The sequence below is a fragment of the Triticum dicoccoides genome, chromosome 2B (assembly GCF_002162155.2).
Source record: "Triticum dicoccoides isolate Atlit2015 ecotype Zavitan chromosome 2B, WEW_v2.0, whole genome shotgun sequence".
In the NCBI taxonomy this organism is placed as follows: Eukaryota; Viridiplantae; Streptophyta; class Magnoliopsida; order Poales; family Poaceae; genus Triticum; species Triticum dicoccoides.
This window is the reverse complement of record NC_041383.1, coordinates 713,472,286-713,486,836: the sequence shown is the minus strand read 5'-3', so window position 1 is coordinate 713,486,836 and position 14,551 is coordinate 713,472,286.

Here is a 14,551-nt window from a genome sequence, read left to right as displayed (position 1 = left end):
AGCACCGCAACGATATGACCGAGGTGGAATATGGTGGAGGGGGGCACCACACACGGCTAAGGAACGATCACAAAGATCAACTTGTGTCTAGAGGTGCCCCCCTGCCCCCATATATAAAGGAGCCAAGGGGGAGGGGGCGGCCGGCCAAGGAGGGCGCGCCAAGGGGCAGTCCTACTCCCATCGGGAGTAGGACTCCCTTCTTTCCTAGTTGGAGAAGGAGAATGGGGGAAGGAGGAGGAGGAGGGGAAGGAAAGGGGGGGCGCCGCCCCCCTCTCCTTGTCCTATTCGGACTAGGGAGGGGAGGGGGCGCAGCCCACCTCTTGCCTCCTCTCCTCTTCTCCCTTAGGGCCCATGTAGGCCCAATAACCCCCGGGGGGGTTCCGATAACCCCCGGTACTCCGGTAAAATCCCGATTTCACCCGGAACGATTCCGATATCCAAATATAGGCTTCCAATATATCAATCTTTATGTCTCAACCATTTCGAGACTCCTCCTCATGTCCGTGATCACATCCGGGACTCCGAACAACCTTTGGTACATCAAAACTTATAAACTCATAATAAAACTGTCATCGTAACGTTAAGCGTGCGGACCCTACGGGTTCGAGAACTATGTAGACATGATCTAGAACTGTTCAGGTCAATAACCAATAGCGAAACTTGGATGCTCATATTGGCTCCTACATATTCTACGAAGATCTTTATCGGTCAAACCGCATAACAACATACGTTGTTCCCTTTGTCATCGGTATGTTACTTGCCCAAGATTCGATCGTCGGTATCCAATACCTAGTTCAATCTCGTTACTGGCAAGTCTCTTTACTCGTTACGTAATGCATCATTCCGTAACTAACTCATTAGCTACATTGCTTGCAAGGCTTATAGTGATGTGCATTACTGAGAGGGCCCAGAGATACCTCTCCGACAATCGGAGTGACAAAACCTAATCTCAAAATACGCCAACTCAACATGTACCTTCGGAGACACCTGTAGAGCTCCTTTATAATCACCCAGTTACGTTGTGACGTTTGGTAGCACACAAAGTGTTCCTCCGGTAAATGGGAGTTGCATAATCTCATAGTTATAGGAACTTTGTATAAGTCATGAAGAAAGCAATAGCAACATACTAAATGATCAAGTGCTAAGCTAACGGAATGGGTCAAGTCAATCACATCATTCTCCTAATGATGTGATCCCGTTAATCAAATGACAACACATGTCTATGGCTAGGAAACATAACCATCTTTGATTAATGAGCTAGTCAAGTAGAGGCATACTAGTGACATTATGTTTGTCTATGTATTCACACATGTATCATGTTTCCGGTTAATACAATTCTAGCATGAATAATAAACATTTATTATGATATGAGGAAATAAATAATAACTTTATTATTGCCTCTAGGGCATATTTCCTTCAGAGAGAGACGCCTTAGGATTAACCATATTCAACACACGTTTTTTGTTGTTTTGTGTGAACACCGAGGCCATCGCCGGCGAGGGTGAGAAGGAGGATAAGCGGCAACACAAATATGATGCCTCGCAAAAATAAAGGAGATGGACCTATTGTAGTCTTGAGTGATGGTTGCTGATTTAAGAGTGTGTGTTATGTTTTCTCTCCCGTTGCAACGCACAGGCTCTTTTGCTATAACATCTACGCGTAGACCCGGCTCTGATCCCACTGTTGGGGAACGCGGTAATTTCAAAAAATTCCTACGATCACGCAAGATCTATCTAGGTGATGCATAGCAACGAGGGGGAGAGTGTGTCCATGTACCCTCGTAGACCGAACGTGGAAGCGTTATGACAACGCGGTTGATGTAGTCGTATGTCTTCACTATCTGACCGATCCAAGTGCCGAACGTACGGCACCTCCGCGTTCAGCACACGTTCAGCTCGATGACGTCCCTCGTACTCTTGATCCAGTTGAGGCCGAGGGAGAGTTTCGTCAGCACGACGGCATGACGACGGTGATGATGAAGTTACCGGCGCAGGGCTTCGCCTAAGCACTACGACGATATGACCGAGGTGTGTAACTGTGGGGGGCACCGCACACGGCTAAACAATGTCAACTTTTGATGTGTGTTTTTTGTCTTTGGGTGCCCCTCTCCCCACGTATATAAAGGAGGGAGGGAGGAGGAAGCCGGCCAGGAGGAGGCGCGCCCGGGGGGGGGGGAGTCCTACTCCAAGTAGGTTTGGCTCCCCCCTTTCCTATTCCTATTAGGAGAAGGAGGAAGGAGGAGGAGAGAAGAAGGAAAAGGGGGCCCGGCCCCCCAAACCCTAAACCAATTCGGTTTGGGCCTAGGAGGGGTGCCCCACCACTTGCCCGCTGCCTCCTATCTCCAATAGGGCCCATTAAGGCCCATAGACTCCCCGGGGGGTTCCGGTAACCTCCCGGTACTCCGAAAAATACCCCATACATTTCGGAACCCTTCCGGTGTCCAAATATAACCTTTCAATACATCAATCTTTATGTCTCAACCATTTTGAGACTCCTCATCACGTCCGTGATCTCATCCGGGACTCCGAACAAACTCAAAACACATAACTCATAATACATATCGTCATCGAACGTTAAGCGTGCGGTCCCTACGGGTTCATGAACTATGTAGACATGACCGAGACACATCTCCGATCAAAAACCAATAGCGGAACCTGGATGCTCATATTGGCTCCTACATATTTTACGAAGATCTTTATCGGTCAAACCGCATAACAACATACGTTGTTCCCTTTGTCATCGGTATGTTACTTGCCCGAGATTCGATCGTCTGTATCTCAATACCTAGTTTAATCTCGTTACCAGCAAGTCTCTTTACTCGTTCTGTAATCCTTCATACCGCAACTAACTCATTAGTCACGATGCTTGCAAGGCTTATAGTGATGAGTATTACCGAGAGGGCCCAGAGATACCTCTCCAAAACACGGAGTGACAAATCCTAATCTCGATCTATGCCAACCAAACAAACACCTTCGGAGACACCTGTAGAGCACCTTTATAATCACCCTTTTACGTTGTGACTTTTGGTAGCACACAAAGTGTTCCTCCGGTATTCGGGAGTTGCATAATCTCATAGTCTGAGGAACTTGTATAAGTCATGAAGAAAGCTGTAGCAATGAAACCGACAAGATCACAATGCTAAGCTAACGGATGGGTCATGTCCATCACATCATTCTCCTATGATGTGATCCTATTCATCAAATGACAACACATGTCTATGGTTAGGAAACATAATCATCTTTGATTAACGAGCTAGTCAAGTAGAGGCATACTAGGGACTTATAAATTTTTTCTATGTATTCACACATGTACTAAATTTCCGGTTAATACAATTCTAGCATGAATAAGAAACATTTATCATGAATTAAGGAAATAAATAATAATTTTAGTATTGCCTCTAGGGCATATTTCCTTCAAAATGAACTACCTAGGAGCAATTCCATGCCGCCCGCATGTCCTTGTAGAAGGCCGATTGGCTAAAGTTTTTCGTGGTTTGAACCCTAGCTAGGGCAACCCAACAAATCTCCTCTAGCAGCTCCGGGGCTTCCTCCTCAACCACTAAATCATCAAACTCCTCCTCACGGAGGTCCAGCTTGTCAAAGAAATCCCCAAGGTCGTCATCTCTTCCTTGGGAACCGAGGTTCGTCGAAGAAAACGCAACTGCCGCCGCCGCCATGGGAAGCGACTACGAGGGTTCCTCCAACGTCCGACGGGAACAACAGAAACGGGAAGGGGTGGGGCGTGTAAAGGAATCCAAATTAGGTTTATGGTGGCGATCGATTGGTAGACTCGGCGAGGGCACCAGAAGTGGTGGACTTACGGCGGGGAATCGCCGCAAGAAGATGAAACCCTAGCCGCTGCTAGGGGAAAACTTCTTCACTCGCGAACGTACAAGTTCAGTCCATCTGAAACAAGAAAAAGACAAAGGAGGAAAGGACGGGCAGAGTAGCTAGCTAGGAATAAAAAATATATTATAAATACATGTTTGAACAATTTTTCGAATATGCCGTAACATTTTCCAGACCATGCGCTGTCACATTTTTAATGGCAATAATGTTTTTGTTAAAATATGCTAAATCTTTCTTCTACACTTTTTAAAGATTTTTTATATGTCACGAACATATTTTACATTTGTATAAAAAAATGTCATGGCCTTTTTTAAACCACTGAATATTTCTTTTAAATGTTACATACAGTTTTTTCTAATGGCACGAAACATTTTCTTTATCATGCAAAAATTTATTTTTATATTTCATACATATTTAAAATAATCAGATACATTTATTTGAAACTCGGGGACATTTTTTCTAAAAGCTATCAGCATTTTCAAATATATTAATAGCAAAAATAATGCAAAGGATGAAAAAAATTTAGCGCGACGTTAGCGTCGCTGAACCAGGTCATCGGCTCAGCCTCGCTTCCGTTCTACTCCCTCCGTTCGGAATTACTCGTCCAAAAAATGAATGTATCTAATGTTTTTTAGTTGTAGATACATCCATTTTTATGACAAGTGATTTCGAACGGAGGGAGTAGAACCAAGGATTCTTCCGGAAAATTCTACTTGGGCCCGGCCCATATCTGCACGCGCGACTGACCGCGACGTGTGCGAGGAATAAGAAGAGAGCGAATAAGAGGGTGTTTGTTTCCAGGGACTTATTGGTTTAGGGACTTAAAAAAGTCCCTATAAGTCCCATCTAAACCAAACAGGAGGGACTTATTGGGACTTATTATGGTGATTTGGGACTTATCAAATAAGACTATAAGGGAGGAGCTTATTGGGACTTATCCCGGGCCGGACCTGCCCCGCGTCGCTCCAGGCTCGTTCCCCGCACGCTGCCGCCCTGCCTCTCACCCCGTCGCCGCCCCGCCTCTCGCCCCGTCGCCGCCCCGCCTCTCGCCCCGTCGTCGCCCCGTCGCCGCCCCGCCTCGGTCCGCCGTCCCGTCGCCGCCCCGCCTCGGTTCGCCGTCCCGTCGCCGCCCCGCCTCGGTTCGTTGCAGCGGTGCCTCCAATCACCGGACAGGCCCTCTCCTGAGCCTCGTTGCAGCGGTGCAACATGGACTTATAAGTCCCTGAAAACAAACAGGTAGGGACTCGGGACTTATAAGTCCTTGTAAACAAACAGGTAGGGACTTATGACTTATAAGTTGGGATTTAAAAAAGTCCTAGGACATAAAACAAACAGGGCCTAAGGATCCCCGCGGCTCCCCCGAACCGATGACAAAAGCGGCGACGCCTCAGCCTCGGCAACGTCCGCCAACCAAATCGCGCACCGCCGGGCATGTGCATCCCGGTCGCAGCCGCGACTCCGTACATTGCCGTGTGGCACGCTCGCCGCGCGCGGAAGTAGCTCGGCGTGTACGCGGTCGTCCTCGTCCCCCGCACATAACATAATGGCCTCTGTCCGGGTCACTCGGTTCCATTCAGGTTCAGGGGCCACGGCCGCGCGACAGGGTTGGGTTCGGTTTTGGTTCGTGCCGAGCGCGACGTCGCCGTCGCCGGTGAGCCCCGCGCGCGGCGACACGCGACCTTAAATATGGTACTCCTCCATGCATGCGCGCGTCGCCGTCGCCTCGATTGATTGCCTCCTGACCGACCGACGATGGCTTGTCTCGTCCGTCTGTTCGTTCCTTCCGTTCCTTGGGACGCACCCCAGCGTCGTACGAGTCTGACTGAACCCGAAGCCATGCCATTCTCCTCTTATTTTTCAGTGCTTTTCTGGTGACGATCGATCAAGGTGGTGCATGCTCGTCGGTCCTTGTTGGAGTATGAATTGTGCATGCGCCGCAGATTCACCATCACTCTCGATCACAACATTTGCGCAGCCCTGTGGGTGCATGCGAGGAGGACAGCTCAAAATATTCGGATTCTCTTTTCTGGGCACGCACCACACAGGCAAGTCGGCGGCCACAGTAGTTAATCAAGCGGGCAATTATCTTGGAAGGGAGTCGTGCATGGACCATATACCATCCATGCCATCGTACGTAAAGTGCAAGAAAGACAATGCGCTTCATGTGCAAGACAGGCACAAGTCAGTTCAGTGACCAGCGCACTCGTTCATGCATGATCATCGTCGGCAGAATCATACCCATCCATCATTTGGAGAAAGCTTTGCAAAGAAGAACCGGGCATTTTTAAAGGAAAAAGGAACAGCAACGCGCACGCACTGCAGCTCACCAACCAAGGAGAAGGGGCGAAAACAATCTGATAGACGGCCACCACCACAGTCCACAGGACCACACCCACCACATGGCAGTCCCCCGCGGATAGTAGGATAGAAAGCATGCATCACCGGCGGCCTCTACCAAGGGGCGATTTGTTAACACTGATAATTTCCCGCAAAAAAAAAACACTGATAATTAAGCGCCGGGGTCGTCGTCGTGCAGTGAAGCGACTGAAGCCAAGGAGCGACGGGCCAGGCCACGCGGAACCGAAAGAGAACGAGGCGCGGAGAGCAGCATGTTTGTCTCGGCCCGCCCACGACCGTGGGCCCATCCCAAGCCCACGGCAAGGAGAAGTCATAGTAACGCTAAAAAAACGATCAAAGTTAGCTAAAAAAAGATCAAAGACACGGTAATTGCAAATTTGCCATAGGGGCAAAATACAGTCTTTGCACACGGCAAAAAATAGGGACAAAAATACACAAAAATTAGTTTAATGATTAGAAAGGGCATAGTATCCGAAGGAAAAAAAAACAGGCAAATAATCCAATCCTGAGTAAAGAGGTGCAAATGACCAATCTCCTGGAGGTGCAGTGGAAGAAGAATAAAAGGGGGAGAGAGAATGAGGAAGACGAGTGAGGAATTCGTAGATATTGAAACCGTTTTTTTCATTTACTAGTGGTATGATGAGTAAATATATCTATCTAAAAAATTTTGCAATCAAATGATGAGTAAATATATCTAAATATGTGAATAGCAAATCCATAAACCCCTACTTTCCCAACTTCAATTTTTTTTCGCTTGCATCGCTTGATTTGGTATTTGGGCTCTAAGGGACTGGGCCGCTTGATCTGACTCCATGCAGGAAGTCCAGGGGGATGGGAGCTAGAGAACTCACAAACCGGGCCTTGAATTCGGAGGGGATTTTTGCACGGTTAAACTGTAAAAATTTAGCTATTATTATTTGAAAATAAAATATCTTTTTTTATAAAATACATGTTCTATCTACACCCAAAGTTATGCAAAGAAAATGATGTGATCTTAATGGGAAAATCCATATTCTAAAAGGCTACTATATTTTTTACATGAGAAACTTTCAATATGTTCATAATCACCAGTGAGCCCCGACCCGGCGGTCACCCTGTAGCGCGGTGACTGTGACCTTAGAGCATCTACATCCGCATTGGGCAAATCCAAGAATTCAACAATGCAACTAAGCAAAGTAAACCACAATTCAATACATGTCAAAATAAAAACACGTCAATTCATAGATATGCGATAAAAAATGAATAATTCGTCGCTCACGCACGTTGATCCCTTTCTTCTTCGTCTCACGCTACTTCTTGCCTTCTGGATCTAAGAAAGAAGCGTTGACCAACATGATCCTTGAATTCTCCATGTCCGAAGCCAGCTGCAACCTCTCTTTCTCGAGCTCAATTGATCCAAAAGTTTTTGCCTTCTCGAGCTTCCATTTTGACATACGCCTCATGCTTCTTCAAGTCAATCCTCTCCTCCCGAAGCTGCAACTTGTTGTTCACCTCTACTGCTCCCAATCCATCCTCTCTTTTTTCGCATCCAAAGAGAGATGGTATCTCTCATCCTCATTCTCCTTTGTGAAAAAAAATGCCCATCCACATCGCGAACATTGTGCTCGCCACGGTGTCACAATAGGACCCTACCCTTCTCCCACTTGGTTTTCATCAGCTGACAGTCCATCTTTGGCACGATGGCTTGTCCCTCCTCCCCTCCACCTTCCACATCTTCATCATCCAATCCAATAGATTGTTGGGAGCTTGAGCCATTGTTTCTCTTCAACTTCTTTGTTGCCATTCTTGAGGTCATCGATCACTTGGTGCCACTTTGGTTTTTCATTCAATTTCAACTAACATTAGCACACAGTGAATGTCTTCCCCTCGGTTTGTTCATATGAAGTGGCCGACAATCCCATCTAGCAAACAAGAATTACAATTGATAATGTAACAAGCAAAGGTAGCAATGCAAATGATGAAAAATGAAACAAGTCGACTTACATGACTCTTGATTCCAACACCACTTTGGTTTCGGCCAATCACGGACGCTCTCTTGGATGATGAACTTGTAGAGAGGCCCCATTGCAAGTGCTATGGATAGTTCGGCTTCACATATTCCTTGTGTGCATGGTAATGCTTGTGGATCTTTTGCCCATACATGTTGCCATTTTGCTCAGCTCCACAAATAGGGTCAGTGCATTTGGTCAACCAATGCTTCACACAACAATACATACTCCATGCTTAAGAATGTCGGACCTCTTTCCTTATGTATCTTCTTCTTTTTTGGTTTATGAGTAACTGGTGTTTGCCCAGCATTATATGTAGGAGAATTCATATCCCCATAGTCATAATGCATAGTCTCTTGTCTGTTATTGATCATGTCTGACATGATAGCCTTCTAAAATGATAATGATCACTAATGATGTATGCAACAAAAGGATCAATGGCATATGCAGCCCTAAATTGAATCAATGGCATATGATACAAAAATTGAACAAACGACGAATCAACAAAAGAGGGCGGAAATTGTAACGTGTCCTGCTCGGCCATTTCGGCGAACAGGACCTGGGCAAACCCGGAGCCAGCAGTTCCCGGAGTTGTCCATGCCCGTTAGAGTTCTGGCTAGTCATACAAATCTCCAACACTTCCTGTTGCGTCTAGCATTCAGAATCCATGGCCAATCGTTGGACCGAAAGTACTCGATCGCGTCCCGGTCGGATGTAACCTTCCTCCTCGGTAGTGGGGCGGACGTGTCCATGTTGACGTCAACCACCTCCTTGTCAGTAGCTTCCCGCTCATGTTGCATCCTTCGTCGCTCCCTCCGAGCAACGTTCTTCACCTTGCAACTGACCCCCACGTACGATGACGATGCATCATCCATACCGTCGGTGGGGGACAAGGTACTTGGCGACGATATGTACGACGGCTTGGACGTGGGAAGCGGCATTGACGAGCAGCAACGGTGTACAACGACGATGACTCGGACGTGGGAGCGGAAGGACAGACACATTAGGAGGGCGGTCGATTTGGTGGAGTAGGTCAAATTGGCGGGTTTTGGTGTGGGTTTGATCTGTCAGATCCAATGTGGTGGGCGCTTCTGGACACGCCCGGATCTCATCATATTCACTCCAAATATGAGCTGGTTTGAGGGATGCCGGACAACCCTGACGTATAAGCTTGTTTGATGGGTCCGGTTGTGTCACATTTTTCGAACCAGGTCATCCGTCCAGAGATATAGAAAGGGTGGTCCCGCTGGGGATGCTCGTTATGGCACTCCATGCATGCGCGCGTCGCCGTTGTAACGATTGGTTTTCTGAACGATACCGACCGACGATTGGTTGTCTCGTTCGTTCCGCGCTCTTTGGGACACACCACACCACAGGGTCCGAGTCTGACGGTGGTTTCCACGTTCCTTTCTGTCTGGGACACAGCACACCACAGCGCCCTTCTCTTCTTCATCTTTTTCGTGGTTTCTGGTGACGAGGTGGTGCATGCTCGTCCGTCCTTTTGGAGTTTGAATTGTGCATGCACGGAATAACCCCGCAAGAATGTTGTTCCACACTTGCTTCACACAGTGTTGCAATGTGCCGATCTACCGACCACTCAATCAGAACATTTGTGCAGCCCAATGTGGATGGCTGCGGCACCTTCACTGTACTAAGTGATACAGCAACAGCTTCGAGGGACTGCCGCAGCTCAAAGGAATCAGGGAAAAAGGAAAACTGGCACCAAATCGTTGCAAAGTCGACCATGTACTGATATATATACCATCATGCATCCTACTGTCGTGTGCATGTAGACGGCTTCGTGTGTAGGACAGGCACAACTCAGTTCAGTGACCAACGCATTAATCCAGCCACTCTAAAAATATAAACAGGAGGAACGGACGACCATATCGTCGGCAGACACATCCATCACTCGGAGAAAGCTTTGGCGGGAAGAACCGAGAAAGGGAAAAAGAAAGAGCCATGCACCAACCAAAGTGGGAAGAAGAATATATGCCCACCACCGCCACCGCCACCGCGTCGCAGTCCCGCAGATGGGATAGAAAGCATTAGCATCACAGGTGGCCTCGACCACTTTTCTACAGTATTTGATAACAGTAACTAACCCATCTGCTAGACTAGCAAAGCGACATGACAGAAGCGGATTAGGGATTGCTAATACTGGTAATTAAGCATCGCGTCGTCGTCGTCGTCGTCTTGCAGTGAAGCGACTGAAGGTCTGACTGAAGCCAACAAGACATGGCACCTACGTGCTGCTGACTTCTCTCGCCACGCCGCGCGGAACCGAGAGAGGAGAACCACGAGCCACAGAGAGCAACCTCGCAACGCGCAAGCACGTTTGTCTCGGCCCACCCACAAATGTAGCAGGCCCATCCCGAAGCCCACAACACGGAAGTTAACCGTTCATCAAAGTCACAGTAGTTAGCCCTTGGGTTGGTCACAGTAGGCCCTCAAAAGAAAATTAATAATAATTCAAAGTCACAGTATTCCCTAAAAACAAACAAAGTCACATTTTTTGCGAATAAAGGTGGTTTTTATTCCTTAGAAATAGCGTTAGAGTCCGCTAATACAAGTTGTTTGATACTGTCTGGAACCTGGTGCAACCAACAGGTGGTGCTACCTCCAATTCTCCCTACATTAGCTAGACTACGAGCAACATTATTTTGATTACGATCAATTAAAGCGGAACAAACCCACGAAGCTGCAGGAGCTTCTTGATTTCCATCATCAGATGTCCATAGGCTGACCGATTAAGCGAATCGTCCGTCAAAGCAGCAATGGCCACTGAATTTGCTGATTGGATTACTATCGGAAGTTCGGAGCGTTGAAAGCTCATTGATAACCCCTCCAAGATGGCACTGATCTCCGCCTCAAGGGCATCCTTACAATGAAACAAACAAAGTCACATTAACTCCAAAAATAATAATCAACGTCACAGTAATTGCAATTTTTTCATAGGGGCAATACAGTCTTTTCACATGGCAACAAATAGGGGTAAAATAATACAAATATGATTTTAGTGATTAAAAAGAGCATTATGAAAAATAAAAACAGGGCAAATAATCTAATCCCGAGTAAAGAGGCATGCAAATGACCAAATCTCCTGGATGTGCACTAAAGAAAGAGCAACCGAGAGAGGGGAGGAAGAAAAGTCGGGAATCTCCTGGATGTGCACGGAAGAAAGACCAAATGAAATATTTTGTGCACTTATTAACTGCATGGTGAGTAAATAAAGAGCGAGGCCAATTGACTGAAAAATAATTTTGGGTCAGTCGACTGACCCCAGATCATCATATCTACATATCTGTACGTAATACTTTTTATATAGTCCTGCCTATAGTACTCCCACTTTTAAGAAATATAAGAGCGCTTAGATTACTAATATTTCTTTACGGATGAACTACTTCTACACAGTTCTGCTTCTCCAATAGTACTTCTACATAGTCATGCCACCATACTAGATTAATTCGATTTACGGTTGATCTAATCACCTTGTCCCCAACCCTCACATTTGACCTGTCCTACTCAGCAGTTGACTGACCCCACATGTCCATCACTGTGGCTAGATAACATCTAAGTAATATAAGTATTTGTTGGATTTTAAATAAATCATAAAATAATTTATGAATTTTCGAAAATACTCCAAAATTTGAACAATCTACTATCTCGATCTTGCTCTCATTTCAATGCATCAGGATGATAACGACTGAACTATCACATGTTTTCGCTAAATGAACCCATTCCTTTGCATGATCTATCCTTGTAACACAACAAAGCTTACCATGATCCTAGCATGATTAGGAGTTGCTTGATATCAGCATGTGGTTCTACATCCTTGTCGTGCTTTGCTATGCTTAGAGTTGTGCAAGTATGAGTCTATAGTGGACGATGAATCAAAAGTGGTAGTGTTCATAACAGTGATTGATGAGATGGGTTTAAATGTGAATTTGTCTAGAGATAACGATGAGAGGCCGTGTTGAATAACATGGTGGGTTGTCTCATTGATGTCGCAGTTAGGACATGAGTTCTTGAGTATGCGATGCAAGAAAGAGAGTACGGCCACATATTGGGCAAACGGATCCCAGCTCGGCTCATTAGCTTGCTCATTCTCTGTCTAGGAGTCGCAGTAGTTCAAAACATTAGTAGAATGTGGCCGGGCCTGTGAAGTGTGTGAACGGCCCTGGCCTTTCTCTCCAGAAATCCGCTGCTGATCACAAGCTCGCCGTGCATGGACCATCATGGATAAATAGTAAAATAAAAAACAAATAGAAAAAAACGAATTTTTTAACATGAAATATGAACAAATTAATTATATGTCTGCAATATTTCATGACTATATGACATCAGGGGAGCTCAGGATAGAAAAAATAAATTATTGGTCCAAAAAAATGAAAAATGAAAATCTTTCTCAAAGCCGTATTCTAGAAAATCTTTCTCAAAGCATTGATTTTTGTTTTGTTCGGTGCTCGCTCGACATCATATCGTCATGAAATTTGTGTGCACATGAAAAACTTGTTCATCTTTCATGTAACAAAATTTTCAAAAAAAATTCCCAATTTTGTTTGCTATTTTTTTCTCCAATTTCAATGTTTATTTTTTGAGAATTTCAGTTTCACTGTTCATCCATCCGAGCAGACGAGCTCGAGCATTAAAACACCGTCCTCCATGTCCATCTTCCTTTAAACACGGCAATAATCATCACCTATCTTCAGTAAAGATTTAAAAATAATAATTGAAAACCGGGCGTGAACACGTCTGAAAACCCCAACCAATCCGGCCTGGAAAATGTGTGTGTTTCTGGAGCCGTGTCGTGCCGTTGACACTCACTGTGCATCGCCCTTGGCCATGACGCCCTGTGGCACACACTGGAAACGGCAGGCAGGCAGCGGGTAGGCGGTCGTGTTCGCCCGCACATGCCTCCGGACTCCGGTGTTCGTTGGATAGCTCGCGTGGCGACAGGTTTTGGTGCCAAGTGATACGCTGATAGCTCGCGTCGCCGTCGGCAAGGGCAAGCAGCGACAGCGGCCCGCCGATCCCCGGGGCGACCACCCTCAGCTGCAGCACAGCCACTGTCCGACCCGTACCCGCGGCCCGGAGATGACATGCGTGCGTCGGGGTTGTTTTGATTGATTGCCCCCTGACCGACGATGGCTTGCTGGGTGCCTTGCGACGCACCCCAGTCTCACCATGGTTTCCACGCCCCTTTCTGGCTGAAACCGAAGCCATGCCATATATTCTCTCTTCGATCTCCCTTTATATCTTTTTCGCGGTTTCTGGTGACGAGGTGGTGCATGCTCGTCCGTCCTTTTTCTCGTGGGCTTGAATTATGCGCAGATCGACGAGGCAGTGTATATAGTGATGCAGCAGCAGCTTCCAGCAGAGACAGCTCAAAGACAACACAGAAAAAAAAGAACCCGGGTAAGCTTTGTGGCGAAAAAACCCTGGGTAATTAACGCCTCCCCTAGCCTAATGATTGCACAGTCGAGCGCACTAACTCAGCAATCATCGTGGAATTGCGTCATGGACCATATCTATTCGCGGGGCCCTATACATAAAGTACAAGAAAGATAATAGTACTTCGTCTATATCCGTATCTTGACAAATCTAAGACAAAAATTTTGAGATGGAGGGAGTACTACTGTAGTAGTAGAAGCTTGATATTCAGGGCAGCCAAAAAAAGCAGTCGAGACCACCCGGGAGAATATTATCGTCGGCAGCGGCGATCAAATACAAGAACCGCCACCGAACCAAAAGAAGAAAAAGAAACACCAACTAAAGCAGAAGAAGATACGATCAGCAAATCAAAACAGTACGTACTAGTACCATTTTCCTAACACATCTGAACCAAGAAAAGGAGTCACGAGGAGCTAATCGGGCAAAGCGACAAGACGGGAGCGGGTTAATTAGCGAACCGGATTAGGCACGGCTAACTAAATTAAGCATACATCGCATCCCTCAATCAGCAATCAATCAAAATATCAAAATAAAAAAAGGAAAAGAGAAAATTGAGCGTCGCATCGTCGTCGTCGTCGTCCTGCAGTGGAAGCGACTGAAGCCAAGCAGCGACGCCGCACCTCCGTGCTGCTGACTTCTCTTCTCTCCTCTCCCTTGCGACCCGGACCAAAACCAACCTACTCCAAGGCCGGCCGGCCACAGAGAGAGAGCGAGAGAGCAACGTCGCACCGCGCGGCACGTTCGTCTCGGCCCACCGGCAAAGGCGGCAGTAGGCCCATCCCGAAGCCCACGACGCGGAGGCTGACCGTTCACCCGCAGCAACCCCATCCCCAAACTGCCCCTCCCCACCCCCCAAAAAAAAACCCAGGCCAAGCGAACCGCGCGGCGCCACTTGCCCGCATC